This window comes from Archocentrus centrarchus, chromosome 15 (genome assembly GCF_007364275.1).
Source record: "Archocentrus centrarchus isolate MPI-CPG fArcCen1 chromosome 15, fArcCen1, whole genome shotgun sequence".
NCBI lineage: Eukaryota > Metazoa > Chordata > Actinopteri > Cichliformes > Cichlidae > Archocentrus > Archocentrus centrarchus.
This window is the reverse complement of record NC_044360.1, coordinates 15,520,891-15,547,519: the sequence shown is the minus strand read 5'-3', so window position 1 is coordinate 15,547,519 and position 26,629 is coordinate 15,520,891. Positions and strand designations below refer to the sequence as shown.

Genomic DNA, 26,629 nt, shown 5'->3' with positions numbered 1-26,629 from the left:
CCTAATAGCAAATAATCACTACCCCGCGCTCTCTTCATGGCAAATGATCGATGTTGTCTTGATGTCTGATGGATGACCCTGCCAGAGTGATGTCCAGGCATGCATTAAAAACCACCTCTATGAAAAGCCTGTCAGTCTGATAAAGGGTTGCACACAAAATCCTGTGCATGTGCACACACTGCTGCTGAGCAAAAGCACGCACACAGATGAAGGAGAAAATGAACATGATTCAACTGAACAATAAAAAAAAGAAGCTAAAGTTAATTTCTTTATATTAGCGGAAAATTTTATAATGTGATGGGACCTGTGGTGTGATTGGTAGACAGCATTACCAGAGGTAGACTACTCAAGTACCACCTGGGATGCTTTTTCTCCTCTCACCCTCTCTCTAACACACAAACAGCTCCCTATTACCCCTCAGTGTTCAGATTAAAATGCACAGCACCACAATCTTTGATCTCCCACTTGCTGACACAAATCCTTTCAAGCCTCAACATTTTCCTGCAAAGGTAATTAGTGCTAATTAAAAAGTTTCGAAAGCAGTCTACGGCTGCTGTTGATGCTGCCGCTGCTGGTGCTCAGGCTTGCCCTCCGTCAGATTACCCATCTACCCCCTCCCCGGGTCTTGCGGATGTGTGTCAGCCATGTTCCTGCCTCTTTTCTGTAAAGAATCCCATAACTAGACAACACTATTCTGCCTAGATGACTTGAAGTAGTAGGATGAAATCCAGCCCAGTAAGGGGTCTAAAGTGGTGGTTCTCCCCCCCCCTCACAAACCTATGCTCTGCTGGAGAACATGTAATGACACATTAACAAACAGAAATCTAACAAATGGAACAGGTGTAGTCTTTAATTGGGATATCCTGCTTGCGGGGCTAAAACATGGAGTAATTAACTTGATAAGGGATTCAATTTGTTGCAGAGTAACATATCATTTAGCATAGGCTGTGATTTGCATGGTGATAACAAATACCAGATTCTTACAGCTTACTGAATAAACACACTAGCGATGAAAGAATTTTATGTTTGCTGGGATTCTAATGATTTGAGCTAAAGATTCAACTTGAGCAGTCTCACAGTGCTATCACTCATTCATTCACCAGCCTGCCTTATTGCTTTCATCAAGCCATTATTATGATATAATTAGCTGCCTTTCTAGCATATTATTAAGTGGCTCGCTGAGTGTCAGGTACAGCAGCGTCGCAGAAATGACACACACAAAAAAAGCAATGTCGCTGCACAGTGTTTCAAAAAGATAATTACATAATCTCAGCATGGAGAGCAAGCAGAAAAGTGATAATTAGACAAGTATTCCTGCCAATTAAAGTATCAAGCTTGTGTTTTTTCTTTCCTTTTTTTCGTGTGATACAGAGCTTTCTGCAGTTCCATGCCCGATGTGACAGGATTATTCTGCTATTGTAAAATCAACATTATATAGCCATGTTCTCAGTGTAGATTGCAGCACTGTTTACTAGAAGCTGTAAGGTTTTTAGAGACTTAACGAGTAAGCTGAGTAACAATAAAAGCCAAGAGTAGGTTTGGCTTCAAACCTATTAATAGGCTTTATGATTGACATGGATGTGTGCCAACAAGAAAAAATATAAATAAATAACTGAGAAACAACAAAAGTTGCTGATTTGACCTTTGGGATAGTTCCTTCTTTCGTCAATGTTGTTGTTTTTTGGGTTTTTTTGCCTTCTCTTACACCGCAAAAACAGATAATAGAAGATGTCATCAGCACAAGGCTGCCTGAAATGGAATGCCATCATTTTAATTTAAATGTTACATCCTCTGTGACATCTCTGCCGATGCATAATTGGCACTGAATCCCAGTTTGGATGTACATATTTATCATTCAGCGTGAGACATTCAAAGATACCGACAGATATGCTACTTTGATGGGATGACAGTCAGATGTGGGAAAAAAAAGAAAAAAAAAAAAGAACGACAAATCAACTGTCACGCTGTCAGTTAATGTTTTTGTCAGAACTTTGTACATAAACACACAAGATTAGAAATAGCAAACAAGCTGTAGGCAGGAATCAGCGTTCTTGCACCAGAATTGTGTAAACAGCTCTATTTGATCCATGCACAATGAGATTAAGAAAACAGACTTTAAAAAAAAAACCCCTCAAAAACATAATAAATGATGACCACTTTTTTCCAAGAATGATGTGACAAACTTCACACTATGTATGTTTAATTATTTATCAAACAACAGAAAATTTTACATCAGCATACACACTTTCAAAGAGTTACTTGCTGTACATACAGGGAACACTTACTTTTGCAAAAGCAAGTACGTACACTATATTATCAAAAGTATTCACTCAGCCATCCAAATCATTGAATTCAGGTGTGCCAATCACTTCCACGGCCACAGGTGGATAAACCCAAGCACCTAGGCATGCAGACTGCTTCTACAAACACTTGTGAAAGAATGGGTCACTCTCGGGAGCTCAGTGAATTCCAGCATGGTACTGCGATAAAATGCCACCTGTGCAACAAGTCACGTTGTGAAATTTCCTCACTGCTAAATACTCCACAGTCAACTGTTAGTGGTATTATAAGAAAGTGGAAGCGACTGGGAATGACAGCAACTCAGCCATGAAGCGGTAGGCTTCGTAAAATCACAGAGTAGGGTCAGCAGATGATGAGGTACATAGTGCACAGAGGTCGCAGACCTCCAAACTTCATGTGGCCTTCAGATTAGCTCAAGTGTGTAGAGAGCTTCATGGAATGGGTTTTCATGGCCGTGCAGCTGTATCCAAGCCTTACATCATCAAATGCAATGCAAAGCATTGGATGCAGTGATGTAAAGCATGCCACCACTGGACTCTAGAGCAGTGGAGATGTGTTCAATGGAGTGATAAATTATTCTTCTCTGTCTGGCAATCTGATAGATGAGTCAGGGTTTGGCGGTTGCCAGGAGAACAGTGCTTGTCTGACTGCATTGTGCCAAGTGTAAAGTTTGGTGGAGGGTGGATTAAGGTGTGGGGTTGTTTTTCAGGAGTTGGGCTCGGACCTTTAGTTCCAGTGAAAGGAACTCTTAATGCTTCAGCATACCAAGACATTCTGGACAATTTCATGCTCCCAACTTTGTGTGAACAGTTTTGGGATTGTCCCGTCCTGTTCCAACATGACTGCACAACAGTGCACAAAGTGAGGTCAATAACGACATGGACGAATGAGTTTGGTGTGGAAGAACTTGACTGGCCTGCACAGAGTCCTGACCTCAACCCCACAGAACACCTTTGGGATGAATTAGAGTGGAGACTGCGAGCTGGGCCTTCTCGTCCAACATCAGTGTCTGACCTCAAAAATGTGCTTCTGTAAGAATGGTCAAAAACTCCCAGAAACACACTATTAAAAGGGTGGGCTGACATCATATTAAACCCTATATTTATCTGAAGTAGATAAGCTTAATCAGTATTGCGTGAACTTGTTTGGCAAGGCCTTGTACACTTTGATTTACATGTAAAAGTAATGCACACCACCTCAAATACAAGATGTAGTGATCCATGCACATGCACTGGATACAACTTCAGCAATGCAACTTTCCAAGGAAGAAAAAAGGGAAAGAAAAATCCCTCAGTCTCTCCTTTCTCCACACCTTCTCCCCTCCTCGCCTCTCTCTGTGTCTTACCGCTGGCCCATTACCTTTACTGAGTGAGGCTCATTAAAGAAGGCAAGTTGAGTCAAATCTTTCTGTAATTCAGCAGAGGTGAATTGCTGTCAACATCATTAACCATCATTTCTCCAACTCACTTCAGTACTTATGAAGTGTTCTTTATTGTGTAATGATCCAAATCTCTTCTCTAAATCGCCCCTCTTCAAAGGCCCTGGAGGACATACCACCCATGCAGCCGCCTGACATGCTACAGGGCCAGATTAAACATGGCTCCATCAGTATGTTCCTCTTTGTAGTTGAACAGATCCACAGTTTAGGTAGGAATGGTTTCTCAGCAAAAGACGGATAATGGTTTTCAAGTACGGCTGTCTTACACATGCAAAGATATAGCTTCTACTAATAGAGCTTCGCTTTACTTGGGTTTGCTGCATTAATGACCTAAATTCTGCCAATAACCTTTTTACCTCTTTCTGTTTTTCAATACTGTTTACAGATAGTTCAATGATCTCATAAGGCTATTGGCCATACTGGCTCCATGGCTAATTACAGTGAGAGCTGCCCTGCTTGTCATGCTAGATGTCCTCTGAGTCCCGTCTTAAAAGAAGCCTCCTTTGTGCCTCCGCCATTGTGTGTCCCCCAGTGCTTAGTATCATGCTATGCAATGTCTTCCAGGCCTTGTGTTGGGGAAAGCCTCTTTTGTGCAGGCACCATTGTGTGTCCTAGTGCTGAACCCCCTGCTAGGTAGGAACACAGACAAAGTGCAGCAGGGGAATGCTTCTCAGAGACCTAAGACCTACAGTAAATCTTCAAACAATTTAAACAAACAAAAACGGCTGCTGTGGTGTGGTGTGAGTAGACAAGGAAAAGCAGATGAATAAGCAACATCAATTACTGGGGCTTTGACCTGCAAGCCCCCACACCATGGCACACATTTCACACCAAATCGCCCCAGATTGAAGTTGACACTGCTGGAGTGGAAACACTGACCCCTCACAAAGCTAGAGCTTCAAACTTAAGAGCAGAGAAAGGCAGGGGGCATTGACAACCTACATATACCAAGGCCAACGTACAGGGACAGGGAGAAGGGATATAAAGAAAACACACGCACATGTGCGCACGTGTGTACGTGCACACACACACACACACACACACACACACACACACACACACACACACACACACACACACACACACACACACACACACGCATAATAGGCTCTAGTTTATTTTAAAGTGAGACAAAATGGCTCAATTTGTGCACTCAGGGCATGGAATTGGCCCAGCTGAGGTACAAGAGGAACATGCAAGAGGACAACCGCATCAGGCCACTGATAAGGAGCCTATGAGAGGAACAAAGCCGGATGTCCAACAGGCTTACCAGTGAACCTGAGTAGGACTGGACCCTCTTTAAAGCTTGTTTTAGCCTCCCAGCTTTACCCCCCAAAAGTGCCGCTTCCCCTGAAGCCTTTTCACTCCTGCACATAAAGCTCGCCTCTACTTTGTAAGCCTGGAGGAAAGGAAAATAAACACATGGCTCACATTTGTTCGACACACAGTAAACTGTTGTCGTAAGAAGTTCCACAAAGAGCCTTTTCAGAAAAAAAAAGAAAAAAAAAAAAAGAGGACACCTCTGTAAGTTTTACCTCTTAAAAGAACTTATTTTTCTTATTTTTGATTGAGATACAAAAAAAAAAAAGGTTATAACAGAGGTGAGAAAGATCACACAGTTCATCACAGTTTGTCAATACAGTGTTAACTGATCTAATAACAAACCACTCTGAAAAAAACATGCACAAGATGAGAAGTAGTCATGTTGCAGAAGACCAGCACATTGACACATTTGGGGGCATCAGGCACTGGATAGAGACAGTCCTAACAATCTCCCAATTAGGGAGAGGGGAAGCAGAAAATATGTCTCGGGTTCATGAAGCAAAGCGTGAAACTTAATAATATGACATGGCATATGAAAACACAGCATGTCTTTTTATAGCCACATGTGAAAATGAAGCAAACATTTTGGGGGGAAAAAAAAGGATCAAGGAGGAAAAGGTGCTTGTCTGTTCAGTAAAAAGAAATGTTTGATGGTGTTTCTGTTTTACAGTAGATTGTAGCAACAGAAACAGTTGCAGCAATTATATATATAAAAAAAGACAACAGGGGGACAATGACGTATATATTATGAAGGTGAGTGCTTAAATTAAATGAGCTTGAAACCAGTTAAATGCTTGTAAAACTTTACCTAATACATATGCAGATACCTAAGAATATTTTTGAACTACGTGTTCTCTTATTTCATTCATAAAAATCTGACACAAAGCTAAAAAAAATTCTACTCAATCTACAATAATGCACTAATAATTGGAAATAGTGAGATAAAAATTTTACCCAAAGGTGAAAATGTATATTACATTCCTACTCCTGATAATTTCCAGTTTAATAATATGAACATTATGGGAGTCATTAGCAAATTTAATGAAAACCTAAAACCAATTTTGCCTCCATGCAACCATGACAAATTGACAGCCAGATTAGGTGGTCTGTCAGACGGGGCAAAGTGCGGTTCACAAAGAATATCAACTCCTGACATTATCACAAACTAGCTCTATATGCTCCCCTAATGTACAGGGCTTCTGTGTGAGGACCTATTTTAAACAATGGAGGCCCCTCACTACCACCCTTCCCCTGACTCACAGACATTTACATAGAATGATAATGGAAGCTATGCCAGTCAGTCAGTCATTCAGTCAGTCAGTCAGTCAGTCAGTCAGTCAGTCAGCAGTCTTTGCAAATGGAAATCCACAGAATGGTGGAGATGGGAATCATTTTATCTAGTTGACACACATTACAACAGAGATTTCAAAAGAGTAAGATGGAAGCTCTCAGGTCAATTATGGTGTCAAGGCTGTCATCTTGCAATGAAATATATACCTTTGAAGAACACTTTACTCGAGGGATGGGGTAAAAAGGATGGGAAGATGTACTGTTTAACCCAGAGACCATATAAGAATATCAGAGATGATGGAGTAAAACGTGGCATGATAATGGACCATTTTCACTGAGCACACTTTGTCAAGAGGGACAGACTACACCCACTTTCTGAAGGGTAGCATCGGGGAATATTATTTTGGTGACTGCAACTGATTAATGGCATCAGCCAAAACAAGGTGCTTGGTCATTAACAGTTATTAAGATAATAGCCAAAAGTAATTTATGTGTTTTAACGAGACACGACTCGGATTTCTAGGATCTTAACTTTAAACACACACACACACACACACACAAAAACAAAAGCACTTGAAATAACAAATGTTTTAAATCCACACATGCAAAACTTTGTTTCTCCAGTCCCTTTTTATTCTAGCCTCCAAATGTAAATGCCCTCACCCTCTGTTCAAGATATAAAATACTAACCTTCAGACAGTGAATGACAGAGGGAATTATGGGTAATTGTAGTGTCAAAAAGGGAGACAGCTGTATGATGAGATTCTGTGTCATTTAGACAATCAGAAACTTAAGAGGCAGTGTGACACATTTCTCCCCCTCCGTTCGACAGGGCCCCTGACATAGCTGGTGATAATTTCCAGAAGAGAGAAAAAGAGACAGAAAAAAGTGAGTGGAGAGAGCACAAATGAAAATGGAAGTCACTGAGAGAAAGGTGTGATTTTTCCTCTTCCATATGCAGCGTGGGCCAAGTGATAGCCTGTGTGCTGCATTCATTGCTAGAATCAAGACGAAATATCCCCTTACATGTCAACCTGCCAGCTAGATAAGAGGTGTCTGAAACTCTGTATGAGATTAATACTTCCCAGCTAGAAATGACACAGAATGTGAGAAGGGGGAAGATTTTTGATCCCAGTGTGGTGAAGCCACTTCAACAACAGAACAAGATATACCAGCTGAAAATACAGGCTTCCTGCTAAGGTCAGAAATGTACATGGACAAGTATTAGCACAGAATATGCCTTAAAGTATATCTAAAGCCACAAATGGAGTATAAGCATAGTTGTCAGTTTTTACACGTTCACTCGGGCCATAACGAAGAGGAGATAAATGAAAAGGATGGAGTGCCTGTCAACATAATGTATTCAATAAAAGCAACATTGTCTGCTTTGTCACATTTCAAAAGTGGTGATGTGTAATTACTGTTATTTGCAGAAATAGCCTTCATTACCATCAGTAAGGGCTCTTCCAATCTAACCACTGGAAAGCCCAACAGGCTTCTAATGAAAATACGCTAGAACACACAATATGGAACCAAAAAAATAAAAACCCCAAAACAATACAAGGTTAATAAATCTCTATTACATACAGGAATACATGTGATGATCTGGTCTATTTATGGTCAATGATGTATGTTGCAGTAGCGCTAATGCAATTGGAGATAATAAAACTGTTGATTGCAATACCCACCTAAAACAATGGCAAAAAAATAACATTATATCAATAGTAATGTATGTCTAGATGTCATATAGTACACTGATTTTATACATATTTAAACATATTAACACAATCAGACAAATGCACTTAAGAGTTATTTATGACTTGCTAAAGATTTTTGACTTTTGAATTAGGCCAAATATAGTGCATGGAGCAGAAGCTTTGACTGATCAACTCAAGGTACTTGTGCACCATTAATGTCATTGTTTCCTCCAGTGCTCTACAAGCCCTACAGTCAGACAGTGCCTAAAGGGTGCATTACACCTGCTCCATGCCAAAAGTGGCATAACTAATAATTAGCTAATAATTAACAGCATTAACTAATAATCTACTCTTGCTAGATTGACAGTAAATAAAGAAATCTTTTTTGTGACAAAAATATACTTTGTCCTTTCTTTACTAGTTGGCTCGCCAAGACAGTGCAGTTATTGTATTATTTTCATTTGTCATAAAGTACTCAGCAAAATCAGGGATTTGCTGAACTTAAAATTAGATTTCATTGTTTAGCAAAGCAACCCCAAACCATGATGCTTCAACTCTGAAATTAATTTTGGTCTTTGTATGCAGTACCCTTGTTGTCATGTTTGCACCATGCCCACTTGTATGGGAGCTGTCTTGAATTTTCTCCATTTGAATGCAGTTTAACTGATGAGCACCCAGGTTTTTTTTTTTTTATATATAAATGTTCCTGTAGCCTGTTCCATCATTCCTACCTGGGCTTATCATTGGACTAAGAAAATGCGACTGTTTCTGTGTTGCCGGGTAAGTCAGATAGTGTTTCTCTCCTGACAGTCAGATCAGATCAGATTTTGAGATCAGAAACTGTAAACTCCAAAATTAAAAGATTCCCCTGTAAACTAATTCAGCTTTCCATTCAGTTGTGGTGACTCAACATTTTATTGTAAGAATTTAAAAAGCAAGTTACATCACATACGTTCATAACACTGTTGGCTTCCATGATGTCCTGCAAACATGTTGAATGCATTTCCTCATTGTTATTAAATACACATGTGAATTTCTTCAGAAGTTCTTCATCATCATCATTATTCTATTAAATGTATCCCCACACCCACCCCCCTTCCAAAAAAACTAAGAAAAACAACAGCAAAACCGCCTAAAAACAGACTACACTGTTGATCATCAAACCCAAACATGAAGCCCAACATAAAGAAGTGGAGCGAAAAGACAGACAATGCTCTGAGAAAAAGAGAGAGAGAAAGCCCTTCTTCCTTCGCTCCCTGTTTCATTCCCTCCTATTTTTCCTTCCCTCTATTCTGCAGTTGTGTGTCCTGACCTTGCAGCTTCTATGGCCCATCCATCTTGGGCTGCTTAGCCATTTCGCTGGCTTCATACTGCGCAGATTAACACAATTCATCACCACAATCATCCTCCATTCATCACCCTTTCCAATGAATGTTTTGACATCCAGTTAATTTTCTGCTGATGATTTATCAAATTATAATTACCATGCTCTGAAGGGCTCATTTATTATGTTGATACATGATAATGATGCCAAAGTGGATTGAATTTTAAGTAAGTTCTCCCTGCGATTATAACATATGCGTTATTGTGAATAATGCTATGCGATTTGATTCTTTATGGCCTGGAAATTCCTGAGACAGACTTAATGTTACAAAAATCAATGCTTAAAAAAAGACAAAGTGAGACTGTTAATTCAATTTTTTTACAGAACAAATTGTTTGGCTGGGGTGCAGCAGGCATGAAAAAGTTCAATTAGATTCAGAGCTCCCATCTTAGATGCACAGTAATTAAAGAGTGCACTAATTCAATCAGGGGTACGACTCAGGCAGAGGGAGTTAGGCTTTTTCTTAATAGGTTATAGGTTATTTCTCACATACTGCCCACATAGGCACTTCATTAGCCTTCTACTTTACAATTCACTCAGCTTTTCAGCCTCATTATTATCCAGGTTTATTAAAATCCAATGGGTGCCTATCTGTTTCTATTACTGAAGAGCTGACCAGCCTAATGCACTGGGTCACTGTTAAGGGCAAACACACCAACTGCTGTATATGAGCAGTAAAAGAGTATAGAGAATAGTAATGACTATTCGAAATATGTGTTTTTTTTCTTTATCTGCATTAGTAAATGGTGATGGGAGCAGAACTAGGCCAGTGTGACCTTAGAAATGCTTAAACACTCATCCAGTTGCCCTCAAGAATAACCTTTCTATATATGATAGATGATTAAATCTCTTTAGACACAGCAGTGAATTCAGCAGGGCAAATTGGATTTCATATGGTCGAATGTTTCCCCCTTTTTGTCACTTTTTTTTTTTTTAGCAAGTTTTACACATACACAAGCATTTGATCCTTTGACCCATGTTTAGACACAAGCTAAATCACTGGTCAAAAGATGGAGGTGGTTTGTGTGGAGCTGCAGTGCATTCTGGGGCGCAGGCAACCAGCTCAGGGAGAGGAGGGCTTAGGAGGTGTTAAAGGTTATTGAATGCTGGAGAATTCTCCTGGCGGCGGAAGCATTGTTTACAGCTATCTATTTTTTTGACTCTTTGCCCTTGGGCTGTGGCCCATAAACAGAGCCGCTATCCCCGACACCCCAGCTAGTGGAGAGTGCAGAGCATAATTGTGAGTCCCCCTTGGATGTCCCAAAAGTGAAAGATGTGTCTGGTAAGTGAGAGAGGTCAAACACGAGCATGGATATTTATTACATGCACTGCAACCAGATGGAGGCGGCCCATCCATCAAGCAGAGCTGTCACGCTGGTCACAAACGTTTCCCATAAAGCCACCCCTCCCCACCACCACCACCCCCTCACTGCCTCTCGCTCTTGCTCTGTGAAAACATGAGGTCCACCCGCATGGGAGGAAAGTGAGAGGAGAGGAGTGTGAAAGTGCAAGGAGACTTGTTTAGCAAAATTTTGAACTTTAAGAAGAGCACACTGCACTCCCAATTTGATAGCCTTTCCATGGCTTCACTTGCAGCACCATTTTTCTCTCATTAGCACTTTGTTTTTTGGTCTCTAAAGTGGCCTATTTTTAAGCAATAAGTGCAATCAATACTGCTGTGAACGATGGTGCGGATTGTTAGAAAGGGCAGGATAAGAAGGCATGTAGCGAGGCAGCAGGAAGATACTAAATTAGTAGAAAGGGGGAGCAGTGGAAGGCCGTTTCTGACACTTGCTCCCTTATTCATCAGATTCTCACAGGCCCGTCGGTGACAATGAAAAGATTTCACAATACAGCCACGGCAGAAACTCATTCTGGCCCTCATCCATCATGCTCAGCCCGCTAGCCATTTCACTGACCTAATCTGTGATGCCTCACTGCCTCACCCTGTTCCTTGAAGGCAGGCTTCATTACTGTGAGAGAGAGCAGGAGATAGAGGCCAGGGGCCAAGGGCCTGGAGAAAAGGGCCGTGGTAGTCAAATACATACAGAGACTTAAGGTACATAAAACACTGAGACAGCCAACTGTCACAATCACCCACTTCCTATAGCAACCACAACTGCAACACTCACTTTATTTGATTAGAGAACCTTTGGAAAAATAAATATAAATATAGCTGAGCAGTAGGGTGCAACTGCCGGACGATTTATTCTGATTAGTTTTGAAAACACAATCTCACTGTCACGGAAATGTCCACCTAACATTCTGGCAGCCTTCTTTCCATCCATCAATCAAATGATTAGGCAGCTTGTTACTGTCACAAACAATTTCCAAGTCAGTGACTGACAGAACTTGAATCAGATATGCCAAACTCATACTGGCAGTTAAGCAGAGTTTGCCTGAGATAGAATTACTGCAGTAGAAAAAAAAAAAAATTACCTCCTTTTCTTTTCCATACTAACCCTTGTTCTTACTTTACCCATAACATCCATCCACAGTGTGTCGTGCTCACTGATATGGGCTGTTGAGTGTTACTTAACCAAAAGGGGGTTAGACAGAGGGAGGCTGCCAACTGGACTCTGGACCAGCTATTATGGTGCTTTATTCCCTAAACTCCTGCTCTAGGTCTGAGGCCAAATTGGACTACCAGCTACCCCTCTTATCCCATTTCTCACTCTACATTCCTACTAACTTTTCAAAACTTGCCCTAATAAATAATTTGCAGTTATACTTTCTTGTGACAGCTTTATTTTGAAATCCCTAAACCAGAACCACATTTTCCAACAAAAATGTCATGAAGCCAAACGCAAGAGTTTGGAATGTGCTTCCAAATCCCTATAAGAATAAGGTAAAAAATTACTATTTCTTTTTTGGTATTGTCAGTTTATTTTGTGTTAACATGCTAATACCGACTAGTTAACTTGACATACATGGTGAGGTTTTATTGTAAGAATTTCAGACCTGTTGCTTCCAATAATTTCTTTCCTAGAGGTGCAACACTATCAACCTCTGGGTGACCATTTTCAATTGAAAGGTGATTGCACAGTTCACCTGTAGGGAAGCAACCTGTCTCTAAACAACCACTGTCTGACTCGAACTGACTGTAATCACTCTCAGACAGATTGGTGAAGGTTTGCATATAACTGCTGGCTAATTGCTAAATGCACAGACTGCCAACCCATTGCAACCAATGTCAATCACGCTGCACCACTGAGCGCAACTCCTCTGCAACATGTCTCTTTGAAATAGTGGACTCAGTTTAGCTGGTTGCCAACTGGTTGTATTTGGTTTATATTCCTATAAAAGCAAGCTCAACGAGCACTTACGTCATTTTGTGTCAAGCAGCAACTATTTCACCATTTTTAGAGGAATCTGATTATCTGTTTCAAATCGTTCATGTTCTGACTGGACTCTGAATATTAAGTAATTAATGTGAATTTCTGTGTATATCATGGCAACAGATTTATCACAGTTAATCACTCTATTATAACACACTACATGTAATTGAAAACTTGACCCCATTCAATTGCAAAACAATAGCGGACTGATTCTGTCTCTTGCCATTTTATATACCAAAGTCAGCAACTTGTAAGTGACTAGGAGTGACCAGACCACTAACTTAGAAACAACCATTTGAAAGGCAACAAGACTGCAAGTTCATTGCACATGGTCACAATATTTTGGGTAATGCCACAGTTTCCAACAACTGTTTTCCCTAGTGTGACTGTAGCATAACTGTAGCATATCTTTTCAATGAGAGATAAATGTGCGAAACAAGAGATAAGCAACAATATTGCTTCAAGTCCATGGGAAAGTTAACACTGTTTTTATGGAAACCAAGTAAACAGCCTAGGTAGCCATCATAACGCCTCTGGGATAAGACCAGACATGGAATAACAGGAATAACCGTCCTTGTTCTCTGGAACTCCAACTTCATTAGTTTTATTTCACCTTTATTTTCTGACCATTACATGTTAAATTTAAAAAAAAAAAAATTAGGACAGTTACACATTTTAGTTAAACTAACAATTTAAACTATTGGTGCTTCTATGTGGTTCTTGGTATTGTTTGTGTAAGACCACCATTCTTGCAATAGCACAAAATTGTAATTCAAGCCACACCTTAATTGCCATGAACAAACAATCTGACATGCTGAGAAATTCTGCTGACCATGTGTTTGTCTAACTAAGCTATGAGATAATACTAAACACTGAACATCCATACTATTCAGGCAAAAATAATGTCAATTGCCATTGTGATTATAAATATATGCAGTTTACATAAATATATACACAACTGAAACTCTGAACTGATCATCTGCAGAGGAACGGTTTATTTGTAGAGTTTCAGTCAGGTTCCAGAATTCATCACAGTACAGAAACAGCATTAGTGAAGGTTACTAATGATCTTCTTAGAGCCTCTGACAGTGGACTCATCTGAGTCCTTGTCCTGTTAGACCTCGGTGCAGCTTTTGATACTGTTGACCACAACATTTTATTACAGAGATTAGACCATGCCATAGATATTAAAGTTACTTTGCTGCACTGGTTCGAATCATATTTATCTAATAGACTCCAATTTGTTCATGTACATGGGGAGTGTTCTTCACACACTAAGGTTAATTATGGAGTTCCACAGGGTTCTGTGAGAGGACCAATTTTATTTACATTATACATGCTTCTCTTAGGCAGTATTATTAGAAAGCATTGCATACATTTTCATTGTTATGCAGATGATACCCAGCTTTATCTATCCATGAAGTCAGATGACACACATCAATTAGTTAAACTGCAGGAATGTCTTAAAGACATTAAGGCCTGGATGACCTCTAATTTCCTGCTTCTAAATTCAGATAAAACTGAACTTCTTGTGCTCGGCCTCACAAATCTTAGACACATGGTGTCTAACCAGATACTTAATCTGAATGGCATTACCTTGGCCTCCAGTAACACTGTGAGAAATCTTGGAGTCATTTTTGACAGGATATGTCCTTCAATGCCCATATTAAACAAATATGTAGGACCGCTTTTTTGCATTTGCGCAATATTTCTAAAATTAGAAACATCCTTTCTCAGAGTGATGCTGAAAAGCTAATCCATACAGTTATTACTTCTTGGCTGGATTATTGTAATTCATTATTATCAGCTGATCCAAAATGCTGCAGCTAGAGTACTGACAGGGACTAGAAAGAGAGAGCAGATTTCTCCCACATTGGCTTCTCTTCATTGGCTCCCTGTTAAATCTAGAATAGAATTTAAAATTCTTCTTCTCACATACAAGGTCTTGAATAATCAGGCCCCATCTTATCTCAAAGACCTTATAGTCCCATATCACCCCAATAGAGCACTTTACTCTCAGACTGCTGGCTTACTTGTGGTTCCTAGGATACTTAAGAGTAGAATAGAAGGCAGAGCCTTCAGCTTTCAGGCGCCTCTTCTGTGGAACCAGCTCCCAGTTTGAATTTGGGAGACAGACACCCTCTCTATTTTTAAGATTAGGCTTAAAACTTTCATTTATGATAAAGCTTATAGTTAGGGCTGGATCAGGTGACCCTGAACCATCTCTTAGTTATGCTGCTATAGGCCTAGTCTGCTGGAGGGTTCCTGTGATGCACTGAGAGTTTCTTTTCATTCACCTCTTTTTACTGTGTTTATACCCCATCTGCATTCAATCATTAGTTATTATTAATCTCTGTCTCTCTTCCACAGCATGTCTTTTCTTCTGTCTCTCTCCCCTCAGCCCCAACTGGCCGCGGCGGATGACTGCCCCTCCTGAGCCTGGTTCTGCCGGAGGTTTCTTCCTGTTAAAAGGGAGTTTTTCCTTCCCAGTTTTACCAAATGCCTGCTCATAGGGGTTGTTTTGACTGTTGGGTTTTCTCTGTAATTATTTTAGGATCTTTACCCACAATATAAAGCACCTTGAGGCGACTGTTTGTTGTGATTTGGTGCTATATAAATAAATTTGAATTGAATTGAATTGAATGATAAAGCACTGTATAGGGATAGTAAAGTCATTAGCTCAATCAACCCTATATTTCCATAAATGCTCTATACATGATAAGTCACAACCTTTATTAACATACAGTATTACACAAGTTATGTTGTCCAATATAGCCCAAATGAAAAAATAACCTCCAGCTCCTCCCAAATTGCTATCAACATTCACTTGATGATCATTTTACCATCAAATCAACATTGCATCATATGTCCTCCTGTGTTGCAGGCTGGAGATTAAAGAGGCAGTTAATTGACAGGCAAAGCTGCCCAGGAAACACCAACAAGACAGATCAAACTGACGGGAAATGTTTACAAGCCTTACATCAGCACAGATAATATCTCAGAAAGGGATTTTCTTGAAAGCTCCCATGATTCACAAACCTACCAAAATGCATACCATTGGATTTGTTTTCAAAGACACATAAACAAAGTTATAATGGGCTGTAGGTGCGCACAGTGGATGGAAAAAGCGGTACTACCACCGAGATTCCATAATTCCTCAATCATATTCAATATTAAATCTTCTGTAGCTCGATTATGTACAGTATGGATGGGGCCAGCTTCCTCTGTCAATCCAAATGCATAACAGGAAGTCAGTAAAAAGCAGAATGTGAGAATGGGAGAATTTCCTGTCTGAAGGAGGTTCTTTGATAAGAGGCTGTTAAGGAAATGTTTTTAAAATAAAACTGTTTAAAAAAATAAATCAAATCAAATCAAATAAATAAAATAAAACTTTCTCCCAATATATTAAATGCCATGCTTACAACTTAACTGCACTGCCAGTATGTGATGAGGTGATGATGCTCATTCAAGGCGCAATAAATTCTATAAACTGATATTTAGACTCTATGATATAGTCTTTAGAAAGCTGACATGAAATAATAATTTTTTTGGTATGTTGTTAGATTTTACTTAGCACTTCCCAATGTACACAAATAGCTGTTTGTTTGTTTGTTTGTTTGTTTTTAAATAAATGTGAAACGGCTTTGAGGAAAAATAAAAAAGTCAAATTCAAAAAGCTAAACTGCCCAACTCTACTGACATTATTACACCCCAGCAGATTCTACATCCATGCAAGGAGAAGAAGACAATTAACCAGGGTTTAACATGTCAATCACGCCCTGTCAACCTATCACACTTGCACTCTCAGGTCCGCCTCCTACTTAACTCCCTCTGTGATATGCTACTGGCAGTTTGGATGGCTTGACTGACGGCAGTCCTGATCCCGGCACTGGGAGGTGCCTATGTATACGTCTTGGACATGAGAGAGGGAGATTGGGGCAGACATGTGAGGGTGAAGTGAAAGGGCCTTGAGGATAGAGGTTGAGATAGAGCTCTGCTGCTCGATCCTAATTAGAAGTGCAAAGGAGCATGGAGTCTTTGCCAGTATAATGATGAGAGCGAGGAGAGGGCTGGTGCGGAAACAGAAAAACACACAGACAGACTCACTTTATGAGGATGGGGGCACAGGGGTGCACTTGTGCACTAGGCTAAGTTTTTACATCAGCCAAGCGCTGCATTTAAGGCAGCCAATCACACACAGATAGGAAAAGACAGCTAATACACATTTATGATCAAGTGAAGATACTTAAAAGCATCTCATGCTTTCTATTAATAAATGTACTGCAAAGTGAAACTCTTTCATAATTTTAAGCTTGTAATATTAAGAATTTTCTTTTAATATGCATTTCATTGTTTTACTATTGTCAGCCATTATTCTACATCTTAAGACCGAAAGACCCAGTGTGTGCTGAATAAGTGCATGTAGTCAGGATTATGGGCTGAACTCATTGGCTGTGTATCCCATTACTTTGCTCTCTGCTTCCAACACTTTGGATTCCATACCGTTCTGTTAACCATCAGCAATTATCTCCCTGTCAGAGCTAAAGGTAACAAATTTCCCCCCATCCAGCCAGCCGCTATCATCCTCTGGACACCAGCATCAACTGACAGCAGCTAAATCACACCAGCCAGCCAAGACTCCTGACAGACAAATGCACTACCTTGGAAAACCTGGGCCCATCACTCTAAAAAGGGAGGGGTAGAAGAAAGGAGGGGCAGATGGAAGAGGCAGTCTCTCTCTGCTGACCTTACACCACCCGCCCCAAGCTGCTGTAAGAGATGGACTACCCTGTATTCTGTAAGCACAGGGACCCGTTCCCAAATAAGAGAATTATTAATGGAGCTTTCCTTGGTTCTGGTTTATCTTGTACCATCACACTGGTCCTGGTTCCCCCCCTCCTTTTACAGATGGACTCAGAGAGCTGGGACTATGAGTTATCCTCACTGCACCCAGCAACCACAAAACAACACTAAGGCTCCAACAGCTAACACCATATTTTTGCTCCCCGTGAAAATTTCGAACCCCTGCTTCCTAAAAGTAAAAGAAGGAAAAAAAATTTATGGAATGTGTCCCTGAATAACTGTTTAGCAAAAGCAGTAACTGATTAACTAACTGGCACCCGTGATAAAAAAAAAAATATCTGCAACTGGTTTTATCTATAAAATGAAAATGCTTTTCAGATATTTGTTTACTGTATCTCCGTAATGTACACTCACCATTTGGGTTTTGCTGTACTGTCATAATCAGCACACAATACTACCAGAAATAATAGTTATGATCAGGTTAACAAAGACAGTCATCGAAAATGTGCATGATCCTGTTATGTAATGGAATACATACATATTAGTGTGGTCAGCTTAATAATAAAGTGACAGGTGAAGTTATGGCAAGGGGCAAGCTGATTCCTATTCAAAATGGCACGAGTCAAACACGCTCATAATAAAAGTCACTACAACATCACTGCTTGCAAGCATATCATCTTACCCAGCCCTGCTGCCATTCTTTTACTTATTCATTAAAATAAATAAATAAATAAAACATGTTGAATTGAAATGTATAATCTAGCTTTGTCACTGCAAACAAGGTAAAACAACATAAGCATGTGTAAACCAAGTTTTCTTTGCATTACATTAAGTGGTTCACAGCTTTAACAGCTCTTCCCGTCACATCACATTAGCATACTCATGCAGGTAGATTTCTGTGTGTGACACCCTGTATCAGCAGGGGTGAGAGGGGAGGGGAGCTGTACCTGACAGTGACCTGTCAAGCTAGATAGGATGTGTTTAACGATAAGCTGTCTGCCTGGATCACACACACACAAACACACACACACACACACACACACACGGAAAAACAGACTAGTCCACCACACAAGCTTAAGGAGAGCTCAATGACATTTCAAAACCTCAAAAGGTTAGATGTAAGAAGCATTGCACATGTGATCTGATTTCTGTTTGCTAACTATGTACTGCAATTACTTACAGTACACAATTTGACTATGTATGCATATAACACGAAATGACAGAAAATATAATCGTACTGACATTTCAGTCAGTAGCAGCCCCCAGATCTATGTGATGCAAAGTTTTGAAATTTGGTACACTGATTGGTGACAGTGAATTGATTCTTCACCAGCTTTATCATATTGTTTAATGCCTCAAGTACTCAGAATCCAACAATGAGTTGAAATTGTAGGTTTCTTTATGCTAGTAACATCTGAACTGTGTCCAAGTTCCAAAAGTGAGGTACCTTTGGATTCAGTGCACTCAGTGGTATCAATTTCCACCACACTGGCTTTTCTGCCACATTGGATTTAACCCTTTGAGACCCTTGGTCCTCATATCAGTATGTTACAATAGTCTTTTATGTACCTTATACTTCATTCTGCTCAATAAAGTATACATACTTAAATAGTAAGCAATGCTGACTTCATTGTCTTCTGCTGTAAAATTAACCCATTGTCTCCATATGAGGACGTTCTTTTTTTTAATGTTACCTCTGAGTAACAAAATAGTGACCTCCTGTTCAAAGGTGAAGCAAAGTTTTTATGTATATCAGATAGGCACACTATGGAGGAAGTTCAACGTAGCCAGGTTTTCTTTACGTTAGCTGGCTTGACAAAACCTAAAACCCCACTCTGTGCAAACTCACAGAAAAAGGGGTGTTTCATGAGTCATGTGACTCTTCTTCCGCACAAAATGATCCCTATCAGTGCTCCATTCAGAGATGTTATGATGATGATAAAACTGTGATAAAAATATATGAAGAACATAGAAAAATCTAACAGTAAAATGCAACACTGTTGCTGCAGAAAATTGTTAATCTTGTGATTTAGCAACATTTTAACTAAAGCTAATTATTTTAATGCTGCTGTTTAGGCCATTTCTAATGTGACGGCCACCCATTAGAGCTTTGAAACTTTAAATTTGATACATTTAAACATTAAAGATTATTGTATCCCAAAGCCTACTAAAGGAGATGGGGAAATCGCTTTAGATTGTTGCCAGATCAAAGTGAAATAAGTTTTATTGATTGAATAGGTATTCTTGATAATAAATACCCTGATCAATTTTCTAATCTGTGCTCTAGCAGCTGCAATTTCAGCAGTGTAAAAGAAGCTTAGCAGAAGATTAGAACCAAGTATAAAAACATTTATCCATTTTCTGCATTGCCAACAGAATGCACCCAAATTCCAGTGGAAATGTGCCCCATAGTTTGTGCTGCTGTAACTTTACAGCTTAGCTTCATTCTGTGGTTTTAGTAAAGTACAGCTTAACAACTTGCATGTTTATTCCAACCAACTGACCAAAAAAAGATAAAATTATTCTCATAATTATAAAAAACTGTATCAGTTATAGAAGTAATAGCAGCAGTAGTATGAGAACATAAACTGTGTTTTCAAATCTTTTGTCATGTCTCTCTCCCCCTCAGCCCAACCGGTCGCGGCAGATGACTGCCCCTCCCTGAGCCTGGTTCTGCCGGAGGTTTCTTCCTGGTAAAATAGAGTTTTTCCTTCCCACTGTCTCCAAGTACTTCATCATAGGGGGTTGTTTTGACTGTTGGGTTTTCTCTGTAATTATTGTAGGTAATGCACCTTGAGGCGACTGTTTGTTGTGATTTGGCGCTTTAATACTGTAAATAAAATTGAATTCATGTATTGTGTAAAAATCTCACTTGAAAAAAAAGGTTAAGCATTCATGAAGTTGAAGAGGTAAATTCATAAATAAAGTCACAGCTAAATCCATCATAGTTCACTGAGCATTTACTGCAGGTACATCTCAGCCAAAAAAAACAAAAACAAAAACCCCCCCGATGTTGAAAACCAACTAACAATCAACTTGAGCACAAAAGCACAGCTGGGGAGACGGTGACAGTCTTGCTCGAAAACAAGCTCAGCAGTGTAGCAACGGGGGCCAAATCTAAGGTAAAGACAGGGATGCAATTGTACTGTAGAACAAGCCTATCATGGTGCACTGGTTTGACTATAGTAATTGGAGGTGTATAGACACACACACACACACACGCATGCATGCACAAAAACAGCAGGCCCCTAGGCAGGATCAGTATTTGTTGGGATTGCACCTTGTTCCAACAATGTAAGATTTACAGCAGGTGTGGGGGATTTACACTTTGTCTTCGAAGCAACTCATCAGTGCAACCCAATTACTAACCACAGACAGACAGCATTAACATGCCCCTTCTTTACGGCTCCTCAGCCCATCTCATCCCAGCCTCTTCAGGTGCTGCCACCATAACAGATACTGCACTTAAAATGTGCTCACCGGAATGAATTCTTAGCCTTTCATTATTCCTGTCTTGATTTACTTCATATCATTTCACAGCTATAGACAAAGATAACATGTAATAAATTACCCCCCATCCTGTGTGCGTATTTCAGCACTGAGGGAGAGGCAGGGGGGACACAGAAGAAACAGAGTGGGGGTCAGCGGCAGCAAGAGGGGGCTCGGCTCAGGTGTTGGTGCATGCGTCCAGACAGAGACGTATCTCTGTCACTGAAAATGGTTTCACCCTTATTAAATGTCTTCCACAGATCGAACCGTAGAGCAGTCGCTATGAATTATTATGAGTGCCATACAGGTAAATTCCTGCCTTTGAGGCAGAACCTAATATGAAAAAATAATGAGAGTTAACAGCTGTACTAATGTAAATTTAACTTTCATGATCTCGAACATATATTTGGAGCACCCAAGTGACAACTGCATGCATTATACTAACAGCAACCATCACAAAACTATTGTTTAAGTGACAAGGTGTCACTTTCAGCCCCTAGGCCACTGCCACAGACTTGCAAGTCCCTAAGACTCCTCTGGCTACTTCTGTCGTTACTACGCATGTTCAGGGCAGACAGTACCACTGGCCCCATTTGCAACCTTAAGAACCCAGTCACTGCCACAGGGGCACAGTTTCTACTAAAAACACTATACAGCCTGCCAATCATAGTGGAATGGAAAACTGCTGCATCACAATACAGTACGCTGACAAATGCAGAGTTCCTCACTAAAACGTCAAAAATGATTCAAAAACTCTTACTCAGTCTTTTCCCACTCTTTAACAGTGGTCAAACGTTTTTAAAAGAAATATTGTAAAATAATCTGCAATAACAAAGAACTATAAATTTTCTTTATATTAACATGAGGGGAAAAAAAAATCAAGCATTGTTACGACCCCATCTGTTCTTTAGTTTGCTAATATCTGTGAAAAGTGTCATTGAGAAAAAAAACACTGCTGTAGGTTGTAGGAAACCCCCCTTGTCCTCCCCGTAATTTCCTCCACCCTCCATCCCATTCCAGTGCTTGATAACTAAGAACATTAGTTTTATGCCATTGCCAAGCTCAAATGAAAAGAGAGCTAACTTTAATGACACTGCAATTAATCGGCCCAATAGACAGACAGCTAAGAGACGAGATATTGACTTCATTAAGGATAATGTATTATGTCATTAAGTCAGTAGGGTCACCTTGTGTATCATACAAGTCGGTTAATATATTGGCATTTTCCATGAATAAGATAAATTCAGATGTGAGAGATAAAGCTGATTAGAAAATGTTTCATCCAGGGAGGCGGGAAGCCTGCTAGTCAGAGCTGGTGCTGAGTCTATGAGAGCTCCAGAGTGAAAGAAAGGGGATAATGTGCTACCAATCATACTTTATCAAAATCCAGATTGATTGGCTGCGGCAATTTAATCATTATTGTTTAGCTCTAATCTACAAAGAGGAACACTCCAGGCATGAATGTCTTTATAGGAGCATGTCAGCAGCCTCATTCATTATCCAGTGTATCCATTACAACACTGAAAGATTGATATTAACTTTTAGGTACTGACCTTGTAATGCATGGAAATCTCTAGTATTGCCACATGTCAGTTTTCTCAAGTCATAAAACTAGTGAAACTTTGTCATATTTAAAATATAGCAGTAACATAAAAAAAAAAGTTAAAAGTATAGGACGTTAATATTATTGTACTGAACAGTGGCATAAATGAAGTCCCCTTTCTGAGGTATATATTTCCACAGCCTCTGCCTCAGGAGTATTGAGACATACTACTGTTCCACAGCTCTGTATTGTGACCTTGCTAGTTTCTTTTTTTCTTCTTTTTTTTTTTTTTTAGAAGGGGGGGTGTTTGTGATTATTGGCAGTTTCTCATCTGGTAGAGGCTCCACTCATTTGTCATGATTATTGCTGAGTTCTGGCCTGTCATTGGCTCCAAGAGATCAATGGCTTTGGGCTCGCCCTCTGTTGTATGGGCAGGCCAAACAGCCTTTTCTTCACTAAATGAGGCTTTCGCTCTATCCATCCATCCCTTCTGTCCATACAATCTTCCTTCTCTCTATGTCTTTCTCTCTCGAGTCAGTTCATCAATTTGGTAGTCTATTTATCTTTTTTTTACCAATCAGTGCTGACACAGTGCCTCTCTCGCTGCTATTGAAAATACCAAGCTGTGGAATCAGCTACCCTTTGTTGCCCTTTTCAATATGACACACAAACTCTTAATGTGAAATGCTTATCAGGGGAACTTTTTTTTTTAATGTTAGCACAATGACTCTTTTCTGAATTCACCTAGTAGAAGGCAAACTTCAAATCAGTCTGGGAGGCACTAGATCTATTAGCTGAAAACTTCTTGGCATGATGTGCAATGTGTCCTTAAAAAAATTAAGGAAACTGGACAAGAGGAGGACAAAAGAAAAATTTACAAGCATAAAAACTATCTACAAGAGATGAATAGTATCTCAAAGTCATGTCCTCAAGAAATCGGGAAAAAAAAAAAATCCAGCAAAGACCTGGCACAGGATCTGAGAGATGCATCTGACCCTTCAGCTGATCCGTCTACTCTTCACTGAAGTCTCATCAGAAATGGTCTCAGTGGAAGGGTGGCTGAAGAAGTCATTCTTGATGAAGGGAAATGGGGAGAAAAGGCTGAGGTATGCCAAATTACACAAGAACTGGACTGAAAGTCAGTGGCAACAGGTCTTTTTGGTTCAAATCATCATCACTATGTATGGAGGTCGAGAAAGATACAACAGTGACTGTCTACAGCCATGTGTAAAACACGGTGGAGGCTCTGTCCTGGTTTGGGACTTTTGTCAAAATTGATGGAATTATAAGTGCAGAAAAGCACCATCAGATTTTTATTGTGCGATACCATCTGAAAAGTGTCTGATTGGTAATGGGTTCTTTTTTTAGCATGACAATGATCTCAAACACACTGCCAATGCGGTAAAAGCATACCTGGATAGAAAACACACACAATGGAACTCTGTCAGTAATGGACAGGCCTCCCCAGAGCCCGGACCTCAACATTACTGAAGCAGTGTGGGATCAGCTCGACAGCCAACATCCAAAGAAGAGCTCTGAATGTTCTTCAAAAAGCCTCTAAAACTATTCCTGAAGACTACAAATTACAAGAAAGCTTGCCCAAGAGAGGCTGTGTTGAAGAATAAAGGTGGTCATAACAAACATTGACTTTCAAAATCATTAGAATTATACACACACTCTTTTTATTTCCATGTATGTTTACACGTTTCAACAAATCACTGCACCTAGTTCCCATCTTCCTACAAAATAGAAACAAGGGATGGCTCAAGACTTTTGCACAACACTGTATTACCAGCCAACAAATACCTATATAGATCAAAACAAACTTTGGATAAATTATTAATCCCAACTCATCTGGGACTGCAGTTCATAAATTAAAGAAAACTGCACAAACATGATTTGCAGGAAAACGTTTCCAAGCCAACAGCCCTGGCTTAATCTGTTTCTCATCAGCCTAACCATAGTGCTATAACCCGAGTCAAAGCCTGCATGAATGTCACATGCCTCCGGTAATAACTTCAAACTCTGGAAGATTTTTAAGCAGTACAAACCAGATGAGCCTCAAATGTCCTCATTAAAAACCATACACAGACTCTCAATCAACTGCTACTTCTGCATGCTACATTGGCCTGACAGAGTATAAAGTTCACAAGTGAACGTATCATTATATCATGATCTGTAATGATAAGTTCCCAGAATAACTTTTTTTGATAATGTGAGGCAGTGGTTAGTGGCCCTTTAAATATCACAGTTTATATTTGTAGAAAATGAGAGTGTAATTTGATGTTCAAAGAAACTACAGAGAACTTTAATTATGTGCCCTTAATGAGGAATAAATTATGGCAAGACTAATCGTTTATGAATGTGAAGACACAGATCATGGCTCATGCTATACCACACAAGCTGTAGCAGTAGAAAAATGAAGAGCTGTACTACACGGTCTCTCTATTACGTGTATTGCTTTGCTGCTCAGTATCCATTCACTAAACACGCTGTACGGTTATAAAATACAGCAAACAATGTATGTATTGAGAAATATGAATCACGAAAGTGTCAAGAAAATTGACGTTCATAAAATGGGGGCAAACCATAATTCAGTACCGAGACAATGTTAGAAAGAAGACACCGTCATTACTGAATCTTCCCATGCTGCATCAGTCATGCACTGCATCAACATAATATACAAGGAGCCCCACAAAACAAAAGCAGTTGTCCCAGTGTGAGCATGCTTTCATGTCAGTAATCAACACCCGGGCCTCTCAGCTTCTCCTCGAGGGTCACAGAATTAAAGTGCCCTTCACACAAGGTCAAAACAGAGCAGACAAGCCCTATTAAATATTTTCTACAACTACATGTAAATGCCAAGGGGTGATCCACTACAGTAATTTTCAGCATTTCTTTGTATTTTTTCTTCACACTCTGGATAATGCAAAAGAAGCCTTTTTAATGTGCATCCCTTTAGTTGCATAAATTCTTTCTGGAAGAAGAGAGCTCTAAGTGACTGATGAAAAAGTAACAATGCAGGGAGTTTAGAACAGTAGGGGACGCGGTACAGAGTCATACTGGCTACAGTAGCACGCACAAGTAGCTCTGCAGACTGTTAACTGATGCCCAGAGTTAGTCCAGTGCCACCTGGAGAGTGAATAGGAGAGCTGATGAGTTTTATCACCTCGCCAAAACCTTCCACGGGAACTTCTAATTGACGGGTGGGCCTGTTCTTCTGTCCCACACAATTTCCCATCATGCCTCTCCTGCTGCCAGAGAACTCTCACTACTCGTACCCCAGTTCTCCACCTCCCTCCTCCTGCAAACTATCCCTCACTCGCTCTCTCTCTACCTTTGTTTTCACCCGTATCCGTTCCTCATCTCCACTCCTTTCTCCTGTTTCTGCTGTGCCTTGGCTTGGCTGAGCAGGCCTGACAGGCGGATTCCTTTGGTTTTCGCCGTATTAAAGCCACTTTCTTGCTCTGACAGCCTGCTCTCTCCTGCCACCTCATAGCTCTGGCTTCACACTTCTCTGGGCAGCCACTGCCTCTTGACAGACCACTGTCACTTCCCATCATGCTCTCTGCTGATCGCACCTCCCTCCTCCAGCGCTTTGACACCCCCCATACTCACCCAACCCCTCCTCGGCAAGCTTGCGCGAGCCCACTTCCATACCAGTGCAATTATTTTTTTGACAAGCCATCCATCAGCCTTAACTTTAAAAGCACTCTTTACTGATATCCATTGTTAAGCCCCCCCTTTGCAGCTCCTGCCTTCTCTCTCCAGATAGAGCTTGCATGAGAGAGTATGATATCAGACATCACCAAACCTACCAAACCATGTAAATTTACTTTGTTCTCGGCTGTGTTTCCAATTTCACGTCCAATTTTTCGGTACATTATGCGTAGTTGTTGTGCCTAATACAATGTTGTCAAAACCCATTACAGTTTGCTCCCTTAGTTGCCTCTGAAAACAGGTTACAATTGGTATTCTATATGTGTAAGGCAGGCACGTCGAACCATCTGCAGTTGAATCTTA

The 26,629-nt window shown here is 40.2% G+C and overlaps 1 protein-coding gene across 1 annotated transcript in view; it reads right to left on the bottom strand.

Annotated features, from left to right (window-relative positions):
• lrmda (leucine rich melanocyte differentiation associated) overlaps window positions 1–26,629 on the bottom strand; it is a 212,157-nt gene that overhangs the window by 77,784 nt on the left and 107,744 nt on the right. The window lies entirely within an intron of this gene.